The 22,109-nt window shown below is 40.3% G+C and overlaps 1 protein-coding gene across 1 annotated transcript in view; it reads left to right on the top strand.

The window, feature by feature from the left end:
- Window positions 1–275: 275 nt before the first annotated feature.
- The window catches only part of DLC1 (DLC1 Rho GTPase activating protein), a 458,236-nt gene continuing 436,402 nt past the window's right edge, over window positions 276–22,109 (top strand). The window contains exon 1 of the mRNA XM_075556747.1: window positions 276–396. The gene's annotated coding sequence lies outside the window, so the exon portion shown is untranslated. The remainder of the gene's footprint in view (window positions 397–22,109) is intronic.

Raw genomic sequence — 22,109 nt, 5'->3', positions numbered from 1 at the left:
TTCAGCTCGGTGTCAAATGAGAACTCGCCAGGGCCCAGCCCGCCCAGCCCCGCGTCCCCTCCCGCCCTGCTTCTTCTCAAGCCCGCTCCTCGCAGGCAGGAAATACTTTCCAGCAATCTGGGCCTGCTGCTGGAGGCCCCTGCGCCCAACATCAGTCTCAAGTCAGCAGACAGCAGTCACCAGCAACGCCTGCACAGGGTCCTGCTGGAGCTCAGGCTCCCTGCAGCTGGGGAGGGGGTTTTCTGAGAATCATCCCCTGCGTAGACGGCGCGGCGCAGAGGTATGAGCTCCAGCACGCAGTGTGACTTTGTGTCATCCTGGGCACGGACGGCTCGCCTAGCCCGAGGGTCGCCCCGAGTGAGTCCTGCCTGGGTGTCTCCGCTCCCCCTGGTCTAGGTAAGGGCTGGACTCCTCTCCTCTGTCTGGATGCTTGGAGGTAATCGTGGCAGAGGCGGGGTGAGTGGGACTCAATGAGAGCATCTTGCGCTGCTCCTTGAGGTGTCTGTCTTCTTAGGCTTGGGAGGTAAGCTATGAAACCAGAAGTAGGGAAACTGTGAGGCCAATAGTTTTAGCCAAATGTCAGTCTGAAAATAGGCTCCACGTAGAGTTTATTCGTTTCCTTCCTAGAGTAAGATTTTATTGGAATCCCTTTTTATTTTTATTTGTTAATTGAGTTACTAGGAGTAGTTTTGCTAATGCATGATTTAAAGAGCAGCAAATATACGGTCTCACACCTAAAGGTGAGCTGTGAATTAATTTTTTTTCAAGACTTCTTTTATTGAAAGGTCGAGTTGATAGTACTGTGATGACTTCCTTTATGATAAATCTCCTAAGAATGATAGTTTAACATAAATTATGAGTCCCGGATACCTCCGTACTGCTCCAAATCAGCTGCTGGTCAAGTTGTTTCTGTACAAGTTTCTAAACATTGATTATACAAAAAGATCAAATAGATGCACCCTCAAAACTTATCTCTAGCCTAATTAATGCTTAATCTGTGGCTCAGAAATGTAAATATGACCATTAGGATGTAATTTACATAACTTTTTCCTAGCTTTTCTGTTCAGGTCATGTTTTGTTGTGGATATTTTTGAAAGATGTCAGATCTTCATGGCTGTGCTGGTCATTTATGACTATTTTATCGTAGCCAGAAATCACTACAATCATATGAAAGAGGAACCATGTGTCCAAACTTCATGTAGTCATAAAATTATATGTCTCAGGGACTGTCGTGTCACTAAAGTCTCTGAGATGGTTAAATATATATGAAGAAAGAAATTTAGTAGTTACTGAAACAGCATGAACTTATAATGCATAACATACTGTTATACTTTGAAGATTTCAAATATGTACCATTTTGTAGAAACTATGTAATGGTGTGAAGGGGAACAAATGTTCGTGTATATTTCCAAATCAATTAGATTAACACGCCTATTAGAGACACTAAATGTAAGCTAGGGAGCTAGTATGACAAGGATCATAAATATATGAAAGATGTTAATTAGGGGTTTTTGCATAGTATAAAGTGACCATGTGTTGTATTAGTTCATGAATTCTTAAATGCTATGCTATGCCAACATCTTAACACATTTTCACTATTCACTAACAGTTTGTCATGCATAGGCTTTTAAAATGTGAGGAAAAGGGTCAATTCGTTTGTAAATGTGTTAAAATAATATACTGACTTATCTCAAGTATAGCTCAATAAATCCCTGACTTCTCTCGAGTATAGCTTACTAAAGAGAATTGCAGGGAAAGAAAGAACATGAGACATCTTCTCTTCTACCTGTGGCCTGAGGTTCCCAGCAAGGGGACTGAGGAATAGCAGTCTGCAGTGACCTGTCCAAGATCACACCACTGGCCAGTGGAAGAGACGACAGTGAAACCACAACCCCTGATTCAACGCTGCTCTCAGATGACAATTATGCAAACTTACGTAGGAGCATGTCCAGGAGAATGCTACTTTGCAGACAGAAAATTAGAAAGCCTCTTTGAAAAATAATAATGATAATGTGTAGAGAGTTGCTGTGTGTTTGGTTGAGGGTGCGGGGGAGCAGGTAACAAGATCTTTTTTAAAGGAGCAAATTGACTAAATAGTGCAATTTATTTAATATGGCTTCAACAAACACTTTAAATGAGTAGCTCTTGTCACGCTTCATATTTATGCCAAGAAAATTAGTCCATATGCTAATGATGATAGTAATTTTTAAACTGGTGTTTCTTAGAAATACAGGGCTAAAAGAGAACTTGACTAATTAATATCCTTGTATTCAAACGGTATCTCTGTAAAGCGATCCTCCACAGACGTTTTCAGAGATTTTACTACCTTCCTCCCCACCCAACCCGCCAGTAGATAGAGTTTAGGAATGCATGTATCCTGACAGTCCTTCTTTTAGCTAACCGAAGTCTTGATTGCTGTAGCATATTTCCAATTCTTTGAGATTTTTTCCTGAGTGGAAATATAGAAAACCTAAGTGGACATATGAAAACGTAAGTGGACATTTCTAGGCCAATTGAGCCCAGTGCCTTTCATCTTCCTTCCTCCTTCTTATCTCTGATGCTATAATTGGTTTGCATCTCTGCTCCGAGCAGAAGCAAGGTCCTCTAGCTGTAGAGGACAGAATCCGTCACAGTACTTAAATAAGAACCTGGCCAGTGCAGTGTAAAATAGGAGCAGTGCTGCCCCATCTGAATCGTATTTCCCACATGGCAATAGAGGTTGCTATACAAGCTGAAACACCACACTGTCCAAAAACATAGTCTTTCCCATAAACCTAAGCTACCGTATATACTCGAGTATAAGCCGACCCGAATATCAGCAAGGCACCTAATTTTACCACCAAAACGGCATTAAAAATATACTGAAAAACTCGGCTTATACATGAGTATATATGGGCATGTCATAATGCAAGCTGTTTTGGGTTTTTTTTCGGGGACATGCTCGCCATGATGCTCTTTTCCCACTGTTCTCTCCCATTTCCTGATGTTATTACCACTTAAAAGACACACGATCTAATACTTATATCGCCACAACTACTGGAATGAGGAATTCATGACGTCAAGGAGTTGTCTCTAGAGGACTTAGAAAAGACAGCTCATTTCATTTTTTTAAGGTCATTAGAACAAAAGATAATTTTTTCTGGCCTGATCCAAACCTTTCTATACCATATGCCTCATTGAAAAATACTTCAGGCTTAGCTTAATCTTATTTATAGAAGATTTGGTCTTAGAGGCCTCAAATAAATCTCACACAGGTCCTCTAAAATTTGCCCATGCCTTTCATTCTATCCTTTTCTTCTTGGAGGATGAATGGATCACGGTTAGTACTATCCTACAGTGAGAGTCTCTTCATAGAAATTACTACAGTGCATCAAAGTTCCCAGTAGGAGAGGCCCTAGGACTGGATCGGAATAGGGACATGTCAAAAATGGCACATGAGAATGCAATGAAAACCTCCAGATTTGGAAGGGGCATGAATATCTATCATTCCCCGAGTGAATGATCGCTTCTATCTGTGCACAACAGGAGCCTAATTCAGAGGAACCTGACTCCAGATAGACTTTAGTGTGGATATAGAAACATGGGTTTCTATGGAAGAGGGGATTTGTATGGTTATTTTGCCGTTGGACTGTGGGTCACTCTCTGGAGTTTTGAGAAATAGATTAGCTTAGTTTTTAAAGAAGTTGAACAGAATAAAGGCAAAGTGAGGATCTGGGACTTTAGTTAAAGAGGGTGTTCATTTTGGATGCAGTTAATTAGAGAGTACAGCATGAACTTGAAAAGTTTAAGGAGGGGCTACCGTACAAGTCAAAGGCAACACAAACAGCATCATGCTCATGAAGCTTGCTCAGTGAGTAAATGGGAAGGAAAGATCATTCGTTATAGATATTTGTAACTATGGAAAGACAGCTTTTGGATTAGATTTAAATGACATGCATTTTTAATTATAGACTTTTATTCAAAGAGAAATATTGAATTCAAGTGTTTCCTTTTATTCTTATCCATTAGCAGCAAGGTACCTAGCATGTTGACTTTGTCAAGTGGAAAAGAAAGGAAAGAAAACAGAGTTGAAGAGTGGCAATGTGTAAAAATTGTGGGCTCCTCCCTCAAGACATCCTAGGATGACAAGTTATGAATTTTGAAAAAGGAAGGAGTATGAGGTTGGCTAGACTCATCAAAGTCTAAGACCAGGGATTAACACATGCTTTTTAAAAATAATCCTTTTATTGGGGACTTGTATAGCTCTTATCACAATCAGTACATCCATCCATTATGTAACACATGCTCTTCATATGGTATTGTAAAATGATTAAAAATCAGAAGGAAGCAAGAAGATCCAGAAGTGGTTTTTAAATTAAAAGTTATTTGAGGCCAGTCTTCGCCTAGTACTAGCTAGTGTTCTGCCATATGACTGGAATGGTGTGCTGGAAAACTCAAAGGTCGAGTCAGAAAACTGGCTCTGATTTGACGTCTGCTCACTCCATGTGCTGTCGTTTGAGACATGTGCCATGCCTACTTTGAGATCGTGTTTTTTATTGACAAAGCGGACAGGATACCGAAAATATTTATATCGCCAGCTCGCTTTGAGCATAAATGAATTTTTTAATCTGAAAATACTTTTGTATGCCATTTAACAAGGCCTTTTGTTTTAAAAAAAAACATAAGTCAATTTGTAACAAAGAATAAAGAGTCATTGTGTTCCATAGTTTGGACAGATCTTCCATCTACATTAAAATGACAGGAATATAAAAGGGATAGCTCTAGTTCATACTCCCTGTGCCTTCTCAGCACTGGCCAAGCCAAAGCTAATGGGAAGCCGCCACCACCACCGTCATCCTGCTGTCAGTTTACCTCTGTCGGATGTGGGCAGTGGTCCTGGCCTAAGTGCTCTACATTTATTATTAATTAAATTTACCTCCCCATAGTGTCTTCATTATTCCCTTTTCGGAGTGGAGAGAATTGAGACATGTAGAATACAGGCAGTTATTCCAAACCACCAGGGGAAAAAATGGTTCCTTAGCAGGTATTTTGCAGTGCACGTAATGGAGTCCATCATCCCTGTCCACGAGCAGGTGTTTGGCCCGAGTTAGATGTTCCCATTGAAGTGCTATTCCTCCCTATGAACCTGAAGCTCTGATAGCACCTCCCCCACAGAGCACTGACGAGGGTCATAAGTAAGGAAGAGAGTGTGTGTACAAACCACCAAAAATCCTGACCCACCACAATACTGAACACATGAAAGCTGTTTTTCACTATTACTATTACTAGATAAAAGTTTCTGGTACACTTACTATTATGTTAAAAAAAAGATGCTCCAATATACGTAGGCCGATGCCAAAATAGAATGAGAATTTTAAATATTATCTCCAAGAGGTAGTTCGCAGTGTAACAGAAGAAGAGCGCTCATAGTAGCTGCCCTGGTCCCTAGTTAGACACCCACCTCAGTTCCCAATGATTTAATCGTCTTCCTGATTTCAGTGGAAGCTGCTTAGGGAACGACTGAAAGCTCAGTTTCCCGTTGTCATCTTGCACTTCTGGGCACCTGTGCTGAGGCAGCCACCTCTCTTCTATCCATGTAGTGATTACTATGCGCACCGTCAGAGTGTTCTTAGAAATGATAGCAAAGCTAAAAACAGAAAGTGGCCACTTAGAGCCAAGTCACATCTCACCATGCGGATGATAAAGCATTTTAATCGGTGTGCCTTGTAGGACAGGAATATCTTTTTCCTTTTGATAATGCAACGCTACATTTTAGTCATACTGCTTTGCCCTCTAAGAAAAGAGCAGTCGGACTTACAATATCAAAATTTACTCTAAACGATTTCCTGTCACATGAAAAATGCCAACTGAAACAAGCTTAGAGCATACACAATTCTTTGCTTAAAGGGGATTGTACAGAAAAGAGCTACCAAGGCAAAACCTAAAACGATTAATTTTTCATTGCAATGGTTAATGGAATGAGTCAGCTTGATTAGGCTGTGGTTCTCAGTATCATGTAATTGTCCTCCATTTGTTATCTGATGGAAGGGGAATTTCCCTGGGGGTGTGGCCTGCCTCCAATATATACAGATGTTCTGGCAAAACTCCCTTGCTCTCTGTCCAACTCATCATCCTTTGACCTCTGGTTCTTGAGATGTGAGCCAGCAACCTGCCACTAGCCCTGAAGGTTTTGGTAGTCGCTAGCTTCTACAACTCCGTGCGCCAGCAGCCTTCTTCCTGATTTGTTGATCTTAGCAGTCCAGCCTGCAATCACTTGAGAAGCCTGAGTCTGATGAGACACATGAATTTGGAACTTGTTAACCTCCACACATGCGTGAACTCCTCTAGAGAACACAGGCTGAGACATTTATTTCTTAATTCCCTTGCACAACTCATCTAAGATGCAACCTGGTTGTTAAGGCCCAAAGTTCTTGGCACAAAGTAGAATGACTGAGATGATAGCTCACTTCTTTTTATTCTAAACGAAACACGGAAGCCTACATAAAATGCAGATATTTAGAAAACACTGTATCATGATGCAGCGTTATCCCCCTTGATTGTGTTAATTCTCAGATATCTTGGAAACCAAGGATTTCCAGAATGCTGTTGGCAATATCAAGCAAAAATCACACCACGTTCCAATATTTCTTCAAGTTGCATGTGGGTTATTTAAGAAAACGTTAAGAAAATTTGAAAACCTGGCTGGCCTAACCTATAAAGTGGGTGGTAAGTTAAACACTGCCAGTGTCTGGGCTCCTCCCTGCAAGAAAATTAGATACTTCTGGAAACTACATTAAATAGCAGGAACTTGGAGGTAAAAATAGGCCACCGCTGAAATAATAACTTGCAATTTAGTCAGACTGTTTTTTTCCCCGATAAGCTGACTTCTAGTGAATTGCAAGAGTTAATTATCAAATTTGCTCAATTCCTGGAGAAACTGTGACTCTGAGATGTAAGAATGAGAAAAAATTTCTCACAATCAGTAAAAATTTTGAAAAATGCATAAAAGTATAGGTTAACAGTAATAGGACATTTTAAAATAGAGTACGCATGTCTTCATTTTTCTTCTGAAAACCAAAAAAAAAATAAAAATGATGAAAACTTGGATATGTCTCTTGGAAAAACTGATGTACTACTTACTCCACTGACTTGGTTCATTATGTTTTTATCCTGTAATTTACTGATGTTTTTGATGTTTTCCAGACAGCCTAAAGACATAGATTTTAAGCCCCATTAAGAAATTTACCAATAAGGAATTTTAACAAGAGTTAGTTTTCTGACCGTTAATGAGGCATAATAAGTAAATTCCAACGTTTTACAAGTATAGGAAAGTGGATGGATAATGATTTGTGACTGAGGGAAGTACGAATAACACTAAGAAAGAATACCTGCGTGAGCCTTAAGGAGTTAGTATCTTCCGTGGTGTTATTAAAGATAACGCTCTCCCGTGCCTTAATTCGGTTTGTTGTTATATACCATGGAGTTTATTCCAGTTCACAGTGACCCCAGGCAACAGAGTTGGGTTTCCTAGGCTTGAATCATTAGGAAATCTGATCACCAGGTCCTTTCTCCCGTAGAGCAATAGGTGGGTTCAATCATAGACCTACTGGATAGTAATAAAGCACTCACCCATGGCATTACCAGGCTCTAAACCTACTACTATATGGTCAATTCCGACTCATATTAACTCTATACGACTGATTAAAACTGCTCCATAGGATTTCTGAGGCTATAAATCTCATCTTTGTCCTGTGGAGTGGCCGGTGCACTTGAACCACGGACCATTTGGTTAGCAGCCAATGCCTAACCCATTGCACCACTTAGGGGGTTACAAACAATAACCCAAACCCATTGCCATTGGCTGGGTCAATTCTAACTTTGTAGTGAAGGTAGGGTTTCAAGGACTGCAAAATCTATGGAAGCCGACTGCCAGATCATTCTCCCAAGGCGACTGTCGGGTTCAAGTAACCGACCTTCCATCAGCAGCTGCCAAGTGCGTTAACCACACACCACTAGGGCCCTTGGGTTCCGTAGAATGAACATTTTAAAGAAAAAGCGATCACTGTCTTTTAGTAAATTTGGCTGTCTTGTTTAGACTTGCAGAAAGGCTTTTTAAAATGTGTTGGTGTTTTCTCTCTTGCTGCTTGCTCATGTATTTATGAACAGGGAATTGAAACTTGTATATGCTCTAGACTTTTATTTTTAAGCATCTTACATGGATAACTTCAGCTTGGTAGTTTGCCTTTATTTTAATGACGATTGGGGGTGGGAAGGCAGGAGGAATATACCCAAATGTCCACAATACAGTTTGCTAGATAGTTCGTGCTTTTGTAGTACCATCAAGGAAAGGAATTTCCTTTTGGCCTCCACAAATGCTCTTTATAATGAAGATATACATTGACTTTAGCTGGGCTCACAACTCAACTAGTTTGAAGAATTAGATTTGCAGAACTCTATTAAGCAGTGTCAGCAGAACTCTATTAATCTGTTTCTATATTGTAGATATTGCTGTGCAGTGTTGATGGGTATGTTCAGATGCACAGTGAGTCTGGGTACAATTGTTCTGCTCCAATTCAATTCAATAAGTGTTGAGAGGAACTTACTGTGTGCAGATGTGACACCTTGGAGGACATTAAGATTTCAGATATCTAGTGTGTTCTGATTTCCAACCTCTCCATCTCACCAAGAGTCACTCAGCAACCCAAGATGTCTGTCTCTTGGTTCAGATCCATACTATAGTCTTCCACTAGTGCATTTCAGAGAATGTCACTTACTTTTAAATAACGGAAAATTATTTTTCTGATACCTTCTCTTACTTCTCAAAATGACTCAGTAGATGGTACGTTGGTAGATACAATGGTATAATGGAGGTAGAGCTGGGGTAAGGGAGAGGGAGAGGAAGAGAGAATAAAGGATGGATAATTAAGAAAGACCACTGCCATTGAGTGTAGTCTGTCTCCTAACCCTATATAGTGTTTCCTGGGGTGTAAATCTTTACGGGGACAGCTTGCTTTATCGTTCTCCTATGGAATGGCTGGTAGGTTTGAAATGATGACCTGAGGTGTAGGGGTTACATGTTGGGCTGCTAACCACGGGGTCACTGGTTTAAACCCTAGCCACAGGAGAAAGAGTAGGTTTTCTGCTCCTGTTAAGATTTGTTAGGTATCAGTCCGTGAATTTCAACTCATTGTGGCCCAATGTACAACAGAACGAAACATTGCCTGGTCCTGCATCGTCTTCACAACTGTTCTTAGATTTGAGCCCAGTGTGTCAGCCCAGCTGGTTGAAAACGTTCCTCTCTTTTACTGTCCCTCTTCTTATCAATCATGACGTGCTTCTCCAGGGACTGGTCTCTCCTGACATGTCTAAAGTACTTGAGGTGAACTCTTGCCATCCTTGCCTCTGAAAGGCATTTGGGCTGTGCTTCCGAGAGATCTTTTGGCAGTCAGTGCTACTTTGATAGTCTTCAGCAGCACGATAATTCAAATGCATCAGTTCTTCTTTGGTCTTCCCTATGCCGTGTCCACCTTTCACATACATATGAGATGATGGGAAATATCATGGCTTTTGTAAGACGCTCCTTAGTCTTCGAAGCAACAACCTTGCTTTTCAAGACTTTTAAAGAGTCTTCTTGCAGCAGATTTACCCATCACAAGGCATCACTTGACCTCTTGACTGTTGTTTTCATGAGCATTGATTGTAGATCCAAGCAAGGTGAAATCCTTGACAACTTCAGTCGTTGCTCCATTTGTCATTGTCCACTCGTGAGGATTTTGATCTTCTTTCCAGTGAGTTGCAATCCATAACAAAGGTTGAAGTCCTTGATCTTCAGCCTTGGAAATCTAGGGGAAGTTCTCCTTTCCCCTATAGAGTTATTGGGAGTTGAAATTGATTCGATGGCAGTTTTGTGTCTGTTTTTGTTTTGTTTCTTTGGTAGTGCATCGAGAAATCACTATTAACCACAAAGTTAGCAGTTCAAACCCACCAGCCAGGCTACAGGAGAAAGTTGAAGCTGCCTGATCCTAAAAACGTGAGCATCAGAAACTCTCTAGATAGGGTCTCCATGAGTTGGATTCCACTTGACGGGATTGGGTTCCAAACGAAACCAGAAGGATGAACAACATCTCCGGAAAAGGCAGGGAGGAGTAGCAGTCCAGAGAAGGAAAGGGTGAAACTATGCAAAGCAATGGAACTGCAGTCCCTTTATTTTCTCTTATGTTAAATATGCAAGATTTTTGTGATGTTTATAAAAACAACCTATTTTGAAGGGATCAAACACATGAGGGCATGGGCCAAACCGTGCCATCTTCCAGAGCACCAGGTGTAAGGTGACCCACAAATGTTGGGAAGGATACGAGAGAGAATTTTCTCTCCATATGTATTTACTAGATATTTCTCTCCCCTGTCGTTTGTGTTGAAGAATTAAGTAAAATGGATAGCTCTTTAAGTTTAAGGTAGAAATAATCCCCCACAGACTTTTCAGCCACATTGCCCTATTTTCTTGTTTTCACTTGTTCTGGGAAATCTGGTACTATTCTTGCTCTCAAATTCAACAAACAGTTTATTTTATTTTTCCCCCTCTCTCTCTTTCTCATAGTGCTTGGGTCATTATGTGTATCTCTTTAGTTCTGGAATTTCACAGCGATGTTTCTTGGTGTGGTCTGTTTTCACTCCGTGCACTGTGTGTTTCATTGTCCCTTCCAATCTGGAGACTTGGGTCATTAGTAAATCTCCCAGAGGAGGAATAGGTGGAGAACAGAACTTTTCCTTTATAGAGTTTCAACTAGTTGCACTATCAATGCCATTTCTCACAACACCGAGTTACCTGGTTACTCCTACATCCCAGACCTTCTAGGATTCTGTCATCATTTTTGCTACCTCCCGACTTCCCTACTACAGAAAGTTAGTTACAACTTTCTCAATGTTGTCAAGTCAGTTTCCACTTACATATTTTGACCTTCTAAAGGTGATTGACATGTGTTACCTGATATTGTCTCCTTTCTTGTTATCTTTACCATGTAAAGGTACTTTTTGTTTTCCCTTTCCTCTGATTTCAGGAGGCTGTCTGAATGGAGGCATTAGTAACTAATTACCTAAACATCTCTAAGATGTGTGAACGTCTCTCTGTCCCATTGCCATTTATCTATTTTCAACCATTACTATTTCTTCATGGAACTCAGCAGCAGTCTCTTACTGGATGTATTTGTTTTTAGGCTTATTTACCTCCTATGGTGTTTGTTTGTTTGTTTGTTTGTTTGAGCAGGAAGACTACTTTCTCAAATATAAGTTTGATCAGGAGACAGTCTTACCTACAGTAAAACCTTTTAAAGATTCACATTTTTCTCATGAAAGACTCTTGAATTCACAATAATGTGTGTGTGTGTGTGTGTGTGTGTGTGTGTGTGTGTGAGAGAGAGAGAGAGAGAGAGAGAGAGAGAGATATGCAGGGAAATGACTCTGGAGAATCTTTATATTATGTTAGCTGTTTTACTTGAGTCATACTGAAATTCTTCAAAGTCACAAAAACATCATATCCTTTCTCATTTTAAGGCTTTGGCACATACTGGGAATGACCCTTTCACTTTTTGAAAACTGATTATCATTTAGAATAATGTGCCTTTCCAGAAAAACCATCCTTGACTCTCCTGAGTATGACCTTACGACACTAGATATGATCTGATACAAGAACAATCATGCTGCTTCTGTACTTGGTTAATATTTTGCCTTTATCAAGTAATTTTAATGGGTATATTTCAAAATATTATATTTGAAATCAAATGAGATAATGTATAAAGAGTGCCTAACAAAACACATGAAACACAATAGAGATTAGTAGTATATCTAATAACCTCATTAGAGATTTCCTGATCTCCATCTTTAGAAATTTTTCCCCTTAATATCATAAACTATTTGCCTTGAAGTGTCTATGCTTTGACCTGACTCTGAATGGAGAGGAGAGAGGTTTTCTGATATTAAAAACTGTGCCATATCTTTTAATACATAATGTATATACATCTTGGGTTTTATGAAACATTCTGGTTATATAATTTTATGTTTTCATTAAAAATATTTACTAAGTATAAAACAAGATATGAATTTCACTTCATACAGTACCAAGAGCTATTTTTCGATGTCCAATCATTTCAGGAGGTTGTATATGATCAAAACTATTGATATTGAAGGAAGAATTCTAAGTAGCTCTGGAGGCGTTGATGGAAAACAGGGCTTCAGGAATCGAAAAAAGTTTTAATTAAGAGAATTCAGAAAATAGATGCAGTGCTAACAGTGTTCACTTGTCTCTGACAAGAATATTAGTTGACAACTATCTGGTTAACTGGATGGAAGAGATTCATATTTGTATCATTCTAAAGGAAGTTGGCCCAAGAAATTCTGAGATTATCTAATCGTATCACTACTACCACATGCGTTTCAAATTATGTTGAAGAAAATTCAAAAGTGGTTATAATAGTGTATTGAGAATGAACCACCATAAATTCAAAGCAGATTCAGAAGAGCATATGGAATCAGAGAAACCATTACTGATGTATGATAGAATTTGGTTGAAAGCAGAGACGACGTGTTTTAATTAACTAAGCAAAGGCATTTGACTGTGGGGATCATTCTGATGTATGGGAATTTTAGAATACGTAATTGTGCACATGTGGCAACTGGACATGGACCAAGCGGCAGTCTTTCTAACAAGGCAGAGAGATGGCGTGTGGCTTCAAATCAACCTTAGTGTTGTGTGTATTCACCTTAGTGATTCCGTTTGTCCGCTGTTGTTGTTAGATGCCCTGCAGTCTGTTCCAATCCATAGTTATTCTATGTATGACAGAAGGAATCACTACTCAGACCTGTCCCACCTTCAGCATTGCTCCAGTGCGTGAGCCCACCGATGCAGCCACTGTGTCAGTTCACCTCCTTGAAAGTCTTCTTCTCTCTTGTTGTCCCTCTGCTTTACCAAGCCTGGCGTCCTTCTCCAGGGATTAATCTCTCCTGACAACATACCAAAGTATGTAAGACAAAGTCGTGCCATGCTTACCTCTCAGGAACCCTCTGGCCCTACTGCTTCCACAACAAATTTGCCTTTTTAGCGGTCGACAGTCCTTTCAATGTCCTCCACCAGCACCACAATTCAGATACATCGATTCCTCTTCGGTCTTCTTTCTTCAATGTCCAACTTTCACATGCATAGGAGGCCATTGAAAGTACCTTGGCTGGAGTCCAGCCCACAATAGTCCTCAAAATAACGTACTTACTTTCCAGTACTCTAAAGAGGTCTTCTGCAGCTGAGACATACCAGGCTGCAAACTATACCATGGACATCCAGAAGAACAAACCAATCTGTCTTGGAGAAAATACAGCTAGATTCCTCCCCTAGAAGTAAGGATGACGAGACTTTGTCTCTCAGACCGTGGGTACTTTATTAGGATATTTTGTCCCAACCCCTGGAAAGGACAGATGCTTGGTAAGGCAGGTCAGTGATAAAGCTCAATAGGATGGATGGGCCCGGCAGCTGCAGCAGTGGCTGAGACACGGCAAAGACGATGAGGATGGCATAGGCCCAGGAGGGCTGGGCCTTTTCTGTTGTCTAGAGGGTCACCGTGATTAGACACTGGCTCGCTGGCACCTATGTGGCACCCAATAACAATAATAACAACAGTTGTGAGGGTGCTGAGTTCAAAAAGAGAGAATCTTACATAGAAAAAAGAGGGAAAGAGTCTATCCATCCATTTATTTAGTTAGGAATATACGGGATGCACTTATGGTCTCCTAAATAATTCCTTATCTTTAATCCTTTAATGATTACTGTCATTAACCTCTTCCTTCCCAAAGCTACCTGCCACTGAGGTAGAGTCATGTGGCCTCTCTACTGCGCTGCTCCATGTGCTACATCTGCAGAGACCACACATGAAACCAGACTCAGTCTTTTCTAGGCCAAAGTTGGCCCAGAAATACCCTGTTTCATGAAAAATGGGGGAAAGTACAAGCTTTTGGGAAATGGGGTTCTCCTCCAAGGAGTTTAATGCATTTTCAGGTTGTTAGTAATTCTCTAGAGTGTTGCTGTCTCTGCTGTCTTTCCCAATGGGGCGATTCTAGAACAGGAAGACTCTGAAGCTAGAAAGAAAGACTCTTCCAGTAGAATCCATCTACCTGAATTCTCATTTGACCTGAATAGCGTTCAAGCAGAAATTTGCCACAGAGACTTTTATTCAGTAATTGATTTTTCTGAAACGTCCTACCTAGTATACTCCCCGTATCACACATCACTGTAACTACTGGGGGAAAGAAGAAGGAAGGGACTGCAAGAGAAGGAAGCAGCAATGTTGATGATGCCCTGTTTTGTGTTAGACTTTTCATCTTACTTGAAGTGCTAAATGCATGTTCTTGATTAAATTATGTTGACCCAGCAGCATAGGCATCAGTTCTAGACCCCAGCCCCCTTTACTTCAACCACAGGTATTTGATTTGGACCTGGAATGCCCTGATCACAGGACCAGCAAGAGTGATAATTATCAGACTCTTTTTCTCCAAGTACAGATTTCATCCTCATTGCTGATCAAGCCATTCCGACTCCTAGGGACCCTCTAGGACAAGGCAGAACTGCCCCGGGGGGTTTCCGACATGGTAACTGTTTGTGAGAGTAGAAAGCCCCATCTTTATCTGAGGTAACCACAGTGAGCAGCCCAAAATACACCGGGTGAGTTTATTTCAAAAACATTCAAAAAAGAGAGTAAGACTGGATTTCAGAAATAAACAAGGGATTCTCAAATTGTAATGTCTCTAGCTGCTCTTGTTGCTTAACACAATGCTATCCTTGTGTTACACTACAATCACTGATGTTAAGGCCGGGGGGTGGGTGGTCACAAAATTAGTCCCCATACTAAATTCTACACCAATTTCTACCCAAATACCTAATGCATTAATACTACAGAGCATAAATGTGCCAATTTCACAATATGTTTCATAAGCATGGTGACATTTTAGACAAGTATCTACCTACCTCCCAAACAGAGAAACCAAACTTGCTTTCATTGAGTCAATTCCAACTCATAGTGACCCAATATCTAGTAGTATTAATACAGTGGTAGTTACACACATGCATTTAAGACATGAACTTCCCCACGGAAATTCACTTCATAAAATCAACACCCTGGAATGGCCTACATTTTTCCAGTTCCTCTGTCAAAATCTTCAGTGACTAAGCTCATTCTGAATGAATCCACATGAAAAGGATTACAACAGAAATGCAATATAAATTTTCAAAATAAGTACATGGTCAGTAGTTTGAAATGTAATTTTAAATTAGACTCATAGGAAAAGCCATGAAGGGCTCTCTATTTTCCAGGCTGGGATTTTGGTCAATTAAGTTTCCAAAGGCTCCAAGGCCCGCATACTCAGATGTAGTTGACAAAATCTAATCCCCCCTGAGATTAATAACAGGGCATCAAATGCCCTGTTTAGCCCTAAATCATGGAGACAGTTTATATATCTGAAAATTTGTAATTTAACTAGGAAGTTTAGTTGGAGAAGCTTGCAGAGGTTGATTTTAAAATATGAAGAAAAATCTGTGTGTACAAGACTGCCAGATATGGGATGAGCACTCGACACTGTAATGATGATGACCTGATCAGTTGAGAAATATTGTATTTAGAAAATAGAGACTCTGACACATTCCCAGGAATGACTTGGAAGTGGCAAAGAACCGAGAATCGAAATGAGGACAGAAAGAGTTAACGTCGCAGTGTCTGTTTCTGATAAGACTGAGAACTTGGAATGTCTCTTTCTGCTAAGATTGAGAACTTGTTACACCATCCTCCTTGGACATGATAGCAATACATGACCTTCTCATCCTGGCTGAGTGAAATGAATCAATTATTATTTTAAAATCTCGAATACAAAAAACACCCAGGTAATCTGGTCATAACGTGTTAGCAGAAACCGTATTTCTCCTCAGTAAAAGAAATGGAACCAGAGTTCCACGTCAATATAAAGGCGGATGTGGCTTACGAATGACCTAGTAATGGCACTAGGTGAGTCTTCAGTTAGCCTGCTCCTTCTACACCGGCTCAGATCAAGAAAAGAAAGCATCAGAAGCAAAGGTGCCCTATCACAGCCCAAACTCGCTCAGGAGAGCAGGAATGTGCTGGCCTCCATCTACGCGCTTTTTCCACTTTCTGTAGCCTCCCACATGATGATGATTTATGCATGGAATTCAGTGACTTTCTATTTTCTTTTGAGTGCAAAGTGAATGCCAACATGGAAAATCTGAATGCTGACTATTTTCAAAGATAGTCTCAGATCTTGAGGAAACCAAATATTATCCAGAAAGACACTTGGTCACGCTGGGACACCAAAATTGTTGGACATGCCTAACCTTCTCAGTCTTGATAGCAATTAGGATATTTACCTCCAGCACGTGTGCTGAGCCAGAATAACGGGGAAGTGATTTTCAAAAGATTGAAGTGCCCCCAAACCAGCCCAGCATTTAATCTTATTCATTGTTGAAATCCACTAGTTCATCTAGGCTGTGGGCTGACAGTCTTTCTGTAGAGTAAATATCAAACTATCTGCTCATTGAATGAGATTTTTCTTTCATAGGTCAGTATTTTGGTTTTATTATGGAACAATAGGGGTCCTAGTAGTAATGTGGAATAAGCATTTGGTCGGCTAACTGTAAGGTCAGGGGTTCAAGTCCACAAGCCCCTCCTTGGATGGAAGATGAGTTTGCCGGTTCTTGTAAAAAGTTGCTGGGTTGCAAACTCTATGGAGGATTCTCATCGATCCTTTAGTGTTGCTGTGAGTGGATTCAACCTAAGGGCTGCGGATGTAGGTTATAAGACAATATTTGTTTTTGTTTTTCCATATATCTGAATTTCCTAAACATGTAATTGCACTTACATAATATTTTTGAAATAACAAAATTATAGCTAATCCCTGGAGTACAAACAAGATCCATTCCTAATTCTGTCTTTAAGAATGTGTAGGTAAACTGGAACAGAGGCATACAGTTCTTATTAGCCTCACTTTTTATGTGTTTGCTTATTCGTATTATGTTTTCATTAGGACAGACTTCTCATGTCATACCATTTGATTATTTAATTATATTAAGAATATTTGTGTGGTCTTCACCATGACCGATTTCAGAATATTTTCTTCGTATACTCATCATTAGTTGCCTGTTATGCCTATCCTCCCCTAGGCGATAACCAAGCTACTTACTTCCTCTATAGATCTACCTATCCAGAGCTTCAGACATAAAAAATCATATGAAATACAAACAGGAAGCAAACAAAAGACCAAACAACAAAAGTAAACACATGACTAGATAAAACAGAAAAAACACATTAAAAAGAAAGCATGAAATGATAAAAACTGAAATTTAAAATGAGTCAAAAGAAAAATCAAATGATAAGATATTGCATGTTAACCTAACTATATATGCCATAATTAACTTTATAATGTTTTCTGTTTAATAGCAAAGGTATTCACACACCCATAAATATTTTTCCATGTGAAGATAAATATTTGGATTAATAATTTTCATAAGATTATGTTTGCATTAATGCAATTTATTTCCTTTAACTATGGAATAAATAATTTATTAATACAAAGGAATTTTTTATGGGAATTTTTGAGCCCTTAAGAGTTCTCACCTTTCTGAATAATAGGCCCAATACTCACATTTTCTTTTGGGTTATCCTGAAGCGTTACAATTTTACATACTAGAGAAATACTGTGAGGGGAGGGAGATGCTGGGAGGTAGATTCTCAAAACAAGTGAAGTTTGTTGGCTTAAAGTCTCTTCCTTAGAACCAAATGTTACTCCGAATTGTGGCTTATACCCTTGGATAAGTTACTTGATTTCTCTAAGCTTTAGCAGTAAGACAAACGGACGGACCCGCATGATTGTTATACTGTGGTAGTTTATGTGCTGCTGTGGTGCTGGAAGCTGTGTCGCTGGTGTTTCAAATGCCAGCAGGGCCACCCACAGTGAGCAGGTTTCAGTGGAGCTTCCAGAGTAAGAACAGACAGCAGAGAAAGGATTGGCTGCCCACTTCAGGAGCATTAGCTATGGAAAGCATTATGCATCGTATCAAAACTTGGTCGGATACTGAAGGGCTCCCGAGCCAAGCAAAACATTGCCAGAGAGAGTGCCAGAAGATGAGCCCTTCAGGCCAGGAGGTACTCAAAATATGACCGTGGAGGAACTGCCCTGAGAGTGCAATTATAACGACTTGGGTGGAGCCCACCTTGTGGGAGAAAGGTTGTGGAGATCTTCATTGGCTGATGGTGCATGAGTCAAAATGAGAAGCGGCTGCAAAAATCTACTAACTGGATTCTAGATTCTAAAACTTGGAACATATGAAGTATGAAACTAGGAAAATCAGAAGTTGACCCAAATGAAATGGAACACAAAGGCTATAGATGTCCTAGGTGTGAGTGAGCTGCAACAGACTGGTAGTGGCCACTTGGAAGCAGTCAATCATATGGTTTACTCTGCTGGAAATGACGCAAACAAGAGGAATGGCTTAGAATTCGTTTTCAAAAGGGATATTTCAAAATCCATCTTGGAGTACAATGCTGTCCATGATAGGATTACATCTTTTTTTTTCTTTCAAGGAAATCCAATCAATACAACACAGCTGTTATTCAAATTTATGCACCAAAATACTAAAGGTTATCCGGCAAAATTTGAAGAATTCTACCAGTCTCCGTCTGAACTCGATCAAACATATCATGAAGAGGCATTGACAATTTATTGGTGATTGATTAGAATGGGAAAAGTGAGACACCAAGAAGGAACAATAGTTGGGAAATATGGGCGTTGTGATAGGAACAAAGCTCAAATGCCTCCTAGAGAGCTTTGTGAGACCAATAATGTGTTCATAGCAAACACCTTTTGTCAACACACAAACGGTGACCACGCTGGTGGACGTCTCCAGATGGAACACACGGAAATCAAATTGGTGACATCTGTGGGAAGAGACGGTGGAGAAACTCAATCGCAGCAGCTAAAGTCGGGCCAGGGGTTGACCGTGTGAACGGACCATCAGTCGCTCATATAAAAGTTCGGTTTGAAGCTGAAGAAAACTGAAACGTGACCTGATGCAAAGGGCTTAAGTGGAGAGCAAATGCTTTGATTGGGGCAGGGAATGTATGGATGTGCTTTATACAATTGATGTATGTATATGTATGGATTGTGATAAGAGTTGTATGAGTCCCTGATAAAATGTAAAAAAAAGAAAAGAGGAGAAAAAAGAAAAGAAAATGATTAGGGCAAAGAATGTACAGATGTGCTTTATACAATTGATGTATGTATATGTATGAACTGTGAAAAGAATTGTATGAGCCCCTAATAAAATGTTAAAATAAATAAATAAATAAAGCTATTATAGAAAAAAAGTATGATGTTCTTAATATCAAAAAAAAGAAAGAAAACTGAAACATGTCCGCAAGTCAAAATAAAACCGAGAGTCTATTCCACCTGAATTCGAGAATGTCTCAAGAATGGATTTTCTGCCTTGAGCACTAATGGCAGAAGATGTGGTGCATTGCAGGAGGACATGAAGAACATTGTTTATGAAGAAAGCAAAAGGTCTCAAGAAAGACAGAAAAGAAAAAAAAATCAGCGAATGTCAGAAGATACCCTGAAACTTGCTCTTAATTGTAGAGTAACTGAAGCAAACAGACGAAATAATGACATCAAAAAACTGAACACAAAATTTCAAAAGGCAGCTTGAAAAGACATAGTAAAATATTATAATGAAATGCATAAAAACTAAGAGTGAGAAAACCAAAAAGGAAGAACACACTCAGCATATCTTAAGTTGAAGGAACTCAAGGAAGGCTTTAAACCTTGAGTTGCAGTATTGGAAGATTCTGTGGGCAAAATACTGAATGGTGCAGTAAGCCTCAAAAGACGACGGAAAAACATGTAGAATCCCTGTACCAAGCAGAACTACTTAACATTCCACCATTTTAGGAAGTAACATATAGCAAGAACCAATAGTACTGAAGGAAGAATTTCAAGCTGCCCTGAATGCACTAACAAAAAACTGGGCTGCAGGAATTGGTAGAATATCAATTGAAATTTTTCAATAATTTGACGAGGCAAGGGGAGCACTTGCAAGTCTACACCAGGAAATTTGGAAGAGAGTTTCTTGGTCAACTGACTGGGAGCGGTCTTTATTTGCACCCACTCCAAAGAAAGAGGACCCAGTGAGTGCTCAAACTGCAGCACAATCTCGTGTGAGGAAAGTTCTGCTCAAGGTCATCTCGTAACAGTTGCAGCAGTCCATTGACAGAGCGGCCGGAGGCTCAGGCCGGATGCCGAAGAGGACTTGGAAGAAGGGATACCATTGCTGGAGTCATGCGGATCTTGGCTGAAAGCAGAGAATACGAGGAAGATGCTTACTTGTGTTTTGTGACTATGCAAAGCCATTTGACTGTGTGCGTCAAAACAAACTATGGATAGCATTGAGAAGAATGAGAATTCTGGGGCCCTGGTGATGTATTGATTACGAGCTAGGTTGCCATGCACAGGCTCAACACTATCAGCAGCTCCTAGGGAGAAAGGCTGGGCTTTCTACTCCCATGATCTCAGAAACCCACGGGGTTCGCTATGAGTCAGCGTTGACTCAATGGCGGTGAGTCTGAGTGAGAATAGTGTTCACGCAGAACCTGTGTCGCTTATTAACAACCCGCCACCGGCAGATGACGCAACCTTGCTTGCTGCAAGTCATGAGGATTTGAAGCACTTGCTGACGAAGATCAAGGATTGTAGCCTTCAGTATGGCTTACAATTTAATGTAAGGAAGACCAAATTCCCCCAGCTGAACCAATGAGTAACATCGTGATATTTGAGGAGAGATTAAAGTTGTCAAGTGTTTTATCTTTCTGTCTTCCACTATCAATGCTCACAGAAGCAGCGGTCAAGACATCAAATAGTGCATTGTGTAGATTAAATCTGCTGCCCAAGCCCTCTTTAAAGTGTTGAAAAGCAAAGATATTGCATTGAGGACTAAGGTGAGCTTGGCCCAAGCAATGGTATTTTCTTAATCATTTTATTGGGGGCTTTTACAGCTCTTATAACATCCATACATCAATCGTATCAAGCATATTTGTACATATGTTGCCATCATCCTTTTCTAAACATTTACTTTCTATTTGAGCCCTTGATAACAGCTCCTCTTTCCCCCTCCCTCCTCACCATCCCACCCTCGTGGCCCCTTGATCAATTATAAATTATCATTGTTTTAATATCTAGCCATAGTATTTTCAAGTGCTTCACATGCATGTGAAAGTTGCACATTGACTGAGGAAGACAGAAGAAGAATAGATGTATTTGAATTATGGGGCTGGTGAGGCATGTTCAAAGTACCATGGACTGCTACAAGGACTAACAAATCTCTTGGAAGAAGTATGGTCGGAGTGCTCGTTAGAGGCGAAGGTGACAAGACTTGGTCTTACATACTTATGATACATTGTCTGAAGAAGCCGGTCCCTGGAGAAGGACCTCATGCTTGGGAAAGGAGAGGACCAGGGAAAATGAGAAGTCCTCGAGAAGACGGCTTGGCAATGGCTGCAACAATGGGCTCAAACATAACAGCTGAGAAGTGATGCAGGGTGGGCGGTGTGCATAGGGTTGCTCTGAGTAAGAACTGACTCCATGGTATCAAACAATAACAAGCGTTGAGAGAAGAACGCTGGTTGCATAGAGGGTCAAGAGTTGGGCAGCCAATAGCAAGGTCTGCAGTTTGAAACCATGCGCAGTTTCTCGGGGGAAAGATGAAGCTTTCCACTCCCTTAAACCTTTAAGGGCAATTCTAGTTCTGCCCTTTCCTATAGGATCACTATGAGTCAGATTGACTTGCTAGTAGTAGGTTATGTTCTTGAAGCTTCAACAGCTTGCAGATAATGAGATAAACCTGTCTCATGGTTTCTTGGAGTAAAGGAGAGAATGGATAAAAGGTGGTTCTGTACTGTAACCTTCCTGAACAGCGCCAACTGCTCCATAAATGGTAGTTAGTAAGAGTCGCTGCTGTGTGCTGGACAATCATTTTGACGCATACCTATAGGACAGATGAGAACTGTCCCATAGAGTCTTCTGGGATCCCTAGACTTTTC

The sequence above is a fragment of the Tenrec ecaudatus genome, chromosome 8 (genome assembly GCF_050624435.1).
Source record: "Tenrec ecaudatus isolate mTenEca1 chromosome 8, mTenEca1.hap1, whole genome shotgun sequence".
Classification (NCBI taxonomy): Eukaryota; Metazoa; Chordata; class Mammalia; order Afrosoricida; family Tenrecidae; genus Tenrec; species Tenrec ecaudatus.
Note: the sequence above shows the minus strand (reverse complement) of the source record. Positions and strands in the feature narration are given on the sequence as shown.